Source organism: Mastomys coucha, unplaced genomic scaffold, assembly GCF_008632895.1.
Source record: "Mastomys coucha isolate ucsf_1 unplaced genomic scaffold, UCSF_Mcou_1 pScaffold15, whole genome shotgun sequence".
Lineage (NCBI taxonomy): Eukaryota > Metazoa > Chordata > Mammalia > Rodentia > Muridae > Mastomys > Mastomys coucha.
In genome coordinates, this window is record NW_022196897.1 from 79371998 (window position 1) to 79377485 (window position 5488).

Below are 5488 nucleotides of genomic sequence, written 5' to 3' on the forward strand. Positions count from 1 at the left end.
AGTGAATGCTGTAATCTCACAGGGTCTGTCTGAGTGGCTGCAGTAATCTCACAGGGTCTGTCTGAGTGACTGCTATAATCTGACAGGGTCTGTCTGAGTGGCTGCTGTAATCTCACAGGGTCTGTCTGAGTGGCTGCTGTGATCTCACAGGGTCTGAGCGACAGCTGCAAACTACTAGGGCCTAAGTAATTGCTGTGGGTTTTAACAGTATGTATGAACACTTCCAAAGATGGTCTATCCAGTTTAGCCTGTCTGCTTGCCTTTCTTCATTCTTTCTTTCCTTGAAGGTCTTATGGGCCAGTGGGATGGCTCAGCTTGGAAGAAGGTTACAATTCAAGCCTGACAACTTGAGTTCAATCCCTGACAACCAGAGTAGAAGTTGAGACTCAGTTCTAGAAGCTTCTGACCTCTGCCCTGCAAGGCCTGGCACACTCGTGCACACATGCCTCATGTATTCATAATGCATATGTGCACATACATATGCATCTCTGTATCGAGACATGAAAGCACACACCATTTATCCCAGCACTTGGAAAGCGGAGGCAGGGCTCCCCAGCCTCGGCTCAGGAGGCGGCAGGGAGCTGTTCTTTTTAAATCGTATACCCTTGAGTATCTTGTAGTAGCACAAAATGGACTAAGACTCTGAGAAAAGATCACAGGACTTCATGACCTGGGACTCTCTTTCTCTCTCTCACTCACACACATGCTCATGCGCATACACACACTCACGCACACACATACATACTCTGTTGATTCTTGTTTCTGTTCTTTCCAGAAACCCTGCTCAACACACCTAGGTATCGTTCTACTGCTGAACCAACTGCTTTCTCATGTAGCAATAAGCATATGAAATTTGAAATTAAAAAACAAAGCTGGAGGGATGGCTCAGCTTGAGGACATGCACTGCTCCTTTGGAACATCTGAGTTTGGTCCCCAGTACCCATGTGAAGCAGCTCACAACTGCAGCTCATTCCACCTACAGTAGACTCAATGCCTCTGGCCTTCAATGGCATCCTCACTAGTGTGCACATACCTAGACACATTCATATACTTAAGAATAAAGTACATTTTTAAAGAGCAGACAACCATTTCTACTAAGACCCAAACAAAAGGAATACTCAAGGTTTGTACAAGACCAATCTGTAAAAACACAAATCTCAGGTGAAGAGAATCAAAGGAAGACCAAGCCAAAGAAAGACTGTGTACGTGCATGGGTGGGAGGTCTCACTCCTGTCCACTCACCAGGGGTTCCCAACTGGAACTCCGGACTCAGCAGGATCTGCTCAACATCTCTCAAGACATCTGTGGATAATAACTAACTGAACCAACTACAGGGCTACATAGGTAGGCAAAACCAAACCCCAATTAACCAGGATAACCAACCCAGGGTGAAGGAACAGAGACTGGGGGATAGAAGCTACTGAGGTTAGGGCATACCATACTGCACTACTAGAGTAATCGTGACCATGTAGGGCTGACAAAATTGTTCATGGAACAGACTTGAGTGCAGACACAGACCTCATAAATCCTGTCAGTTGATCTGTGACAGAGAAGCAAAGGTGACACGATGAAGAAGAGTCTATTCAACAAGTAGTGCTGGGGAAACTAGAACACATAAATCATCGCCACCAAGGTCACCAGCACTTACACCATCATCATCATCACCACCATCACCATAACCATCATCATCATTACCATCACCATTATCATTACCACTACCATCAACATCATCATCACTATCCTCTAGATAAAAGCTCACCATCATTTATAAAAGTTATGAAGCATGCACCTAAATGTAAAATATGAAACTATATAATTTGTAAAGAAAGGCATAAAACCCCTAGATAACCTTGTCCAGCACCGTGGTCATACCTGTACCTCCAGTGCTTAGTAAGCTGAGGCAGGGGAATAGCCAGGTGGAAGCCAGCCAGGGCTACATGGTGAGTGAGACTTTGTCTTAGAAAGGAAGGAAACAAAGGAAAGAGGTGAGCCCTCTAGTCACGGGAAGATGCAGATTCAATGGCAGGCTTGGGACTCAGCAATCTACCTATACTGATCTGAGTCATGAGACGCCCTGGAAAAGGCAGCGCTGTGGAAACATGAAAACCCACGTGGATGCTCTGACTAGGGGGAAGGGAGGAATAATCCGGTGGGGCTTCAACACCTCTAGGGAAGTGAAATTGTCTCTGGACACTTCGATAGGAGACGTGTGCTATGTTTGCTTTCATCTATCAGAACACATGGAGCAGCTGTGAGTGATCCCCACATAGGCTTCAGACTGTGGCAGTGACACTGTGGTGTGCACATGTGGTGTACATTCGGTGACAATGACACAGTCTCAGTGAGGAACGTTCTCGGTGGGCAGCTGTGTCTGTGGGGATGGGGGGGCATATCAGAATGCTCCTCACCTCCAATTACTATGAACCTGAAAACGTAATATATGTTTTGAAAAAAAAGATGAACTAAAGAAAGCTTCAGGTTCCAGAGAGAGTCTCCTTACTTAATCCCACGTCGCCTTCCTTTGCAACATGGGGTGGGTCACTCCCTTGCCCTGTAGTCAGCAGCTCTTGGGGAAGGGGACAAATGACAAAGATAACGGTTTGCACCATTACATTGGGGGCCAGGCTTCTTCCTTCGTTTGCAGGCTGTCTAAGACGATGTTCTATTTTATCTTTTCACCAAGAAAAGAGGCAGCTGGGTTACAAAGCAAGCCAGAGGACGGAGAGTGAGGTCTGGTTCCACTGCTGCTTGCTGTGTGACCTAAGCCCTGTCACTACCCTTCTCTGATGCCAACAGGGCCCTTGATGCTGTCGTCATCTGACTCAGTCTGCGGCTGAAGTCCTTCTCCAGCTGCGATTCACAGCTTGGATTTGCATCATTATTAAACAGTAACAACTTCTCCGGGCAGTGTCTGCTCACCATTGCTGCGTGACACAGAGAATCAATTTGCTCGCCGGGGAAATGAAGACATTATTATCTCTCCAAAATGTCCTGGAATGGAGACCCCAGTGAGCAAGCAGGCCTCTCTGCCTGGCTCCATGACAACCAAGCCAGGGATCTGCAGGCTCCCAGACAGAAGGTCCTCTGACCTTGTCTCCAGTAGGGAACACAGTGTGTGCGCCACAACCCCCCACCCCCAGTGAACCTTTTCTGTGTAGACTTAAAGCTGAACTTGAGAGGCTGGAGAGATAGCTTGGTGGTTAAGAACACCTATTGGTTTCATGGGGGATGAGGGCTTAGTTTCTAGCACTCAGTTGGTGGTTTACAGTCAGGGGGACCTGATGCCCTTGCCTGACTTCTAGAGGTGCTAGGCACACATGTGATGCATGCATGCAAGAAAAGAACACTAGTACACTCAAAGTAAAATAATTCTAAAAATACATAAAGCAAAGCAGCAACTCTGCACTTGTAAAGGGAAGAGGGCACAGATCTGGGTTGGAAGCCTTTAAAAGGGGAAGAAATGGTAGGGGTTATTGTGAGCTGCAGGTACTCACAGGATCAGCCTAAAGCTAGAAAGTTCTGGGGTCTACTGAGGTGAGCGAGGAGGAGGGCCCTCAGCACATGATCTCAGGCACAGAGCCAGGAGAAAGCTATAGAAGGTGTGAGCTGGAAGATGGCTCATGGAGTTATGTTCTGCCTGGAGGCCTCGGGTCAGGCTGTCTTTGGAAATGGCAGCGAGACAATGATGTCATCTTTTGGGGACACTGGTTCTCCATCATCACAGTCATTGCCCTGAAAGTAGAGATGCTCATGGGCATCTTCATGGGCTCGAGAATGGACTGAGGCCATTGCCTCAGCACAGCAGATTCCCTTTGCACCTTGAAAACACACAGAGCAGAAGTTGGAATTCCACCAGGATATGAGAATCACTGTATCTCAATATCACGTGTGTGTGTATGTGTGTGTGTGTGTGTATAATCTTCACATACAAGGTCTCATTGTGTAGCCAAGTCTGGCCTCTCTTGATCTTGCCTCAGTCTCCCCAACTGCTGGGATTGTAGGTGCCTGACTGGGAACCTCCTCTGTCCTGTCCTGTGCACATTGTACAAAGCTGAGTAGAGAATTAGGGAAGGGTGTCACCATGCATGGAAGGTGTGCCTTTGCATGTTCAGCAAACAGTTTCAGGGTCAGGAAGCCTGTGCTGAGCTCTCTCCTAACCTCTTGGTAGACACAGACCCTGGAGCAGGTCATCGTTTCTCTGAAGCTCAAATGGCCCCACCCATAGGAGGGAGATTCATGAAGCTGGCTTTTGGGCGTTGGTACAATCAACAGTTGCCTGCTGACAGGGCTCAGGAAGGGTGACTGGGAGAGCTTTGTCAGCTTGGAGTAGAAGCTGGGAAAAGCAGCTCAGACCCTGATGGCCTTGAGCCCCAGGACTTCAGAACTGAGCGTTCACTGACACAAGCCAGACCCCTCTCCCAGCCATTTTTAGACCAAGCACAGGAAAAGGTATGTGTCTCCTGGGCAGCATCACTCTTCGGTGATAAACACCCACGCTCATATCCGGAAGCCTGGGTATATTTAGGAAGGTCCTCTGAGAGGCTGCAGGACCCCAAGAGGGTTGTCATTGTTCTAAGCAAGTAGAACAGGTGACTCCCTCTGGCCATCCCTCAGGACACCGGATAAGAGTGCTGGGGTTCACTGGTGGTTAGAGGCTTAGAGGGTAGAACAGGATGACCCAGGAATATGTGTATCACCCGGGTCCAAAGAGGTTCATGCTATTTGTCTTCCTCACAGATGAGGAAGATGTCGTTCACTTGCTATATACAGCTAGGCACCATCACAAGGTAGGGAGGTGCAGCCCCTAACCTCTAACTGTTAATCTGAGGCCATTTTATGTTGTTTGTATGTTTACAGGAGGGCCCAAGCTTAACTGCCAGGCTTCCTGACTCCCTCTGGAAAGTCACCCAGTGATGACTCCTGCCGCTTGTGGTGTTCGAAGAGATGTATGAGTGAAAAATTGTCCTGGGGAGGCAAGCTCTCTACCAGCAGCTCCAGGCCTCTGATAAAGGAAGCTGGGCATATGTATGTGTATGTATATATATGCCTCCTGTTGGGATCAAGGCTGAAGTTACTGCTGGAGGTTTCAGAGCTTGAAAACTGCAGGCTAGAAATGCCCAAAAGACCACTGCCCACTTGAACCTAAGCTGATCCCAGCTTTTCCTAGCCAACCAGTCTTAGATCACAGCCAGAATAACCCATAGGCAGCCTGCTACACAGTGCAAAAAGACAGCTAAAGAACTGAATCGGGAAAGAGGAAGGCGGACGAGTGTGGGCCAGCCACAGACAGCAGGGCAGCTAGATAGAATATGTTAAAGCAAATCTGTGTGCCTATACCATTCCCTGATGACAACAACCTCTGGCACGGGGAAAGCAACAGAGGGGCTCACACAAGGAACAGTGTAGGATACTTCTAGAATATTCCTCACCTCACTTCTCCCCATATAGTGTGAGAAGATGTTACTTACTCTCCTTCTAGTTTTAGAAA

The 5488-nt window shown here is 47.9% G+C and overlaps 1 protein-coding gene across 1 annotated transcript in view; it reads right to left on the reverse strand.

The window, feature by feature from the left end:
• The window catches only part of Tspan18 (tetraspanin 18), a 134316-nt gene that overhangs the window by 103183 nt on the left and 25645 nt on the right, over positions 1–5488 (reverse strand). The gene's annotated exons all lie outside the window — the stretch shown is intronic.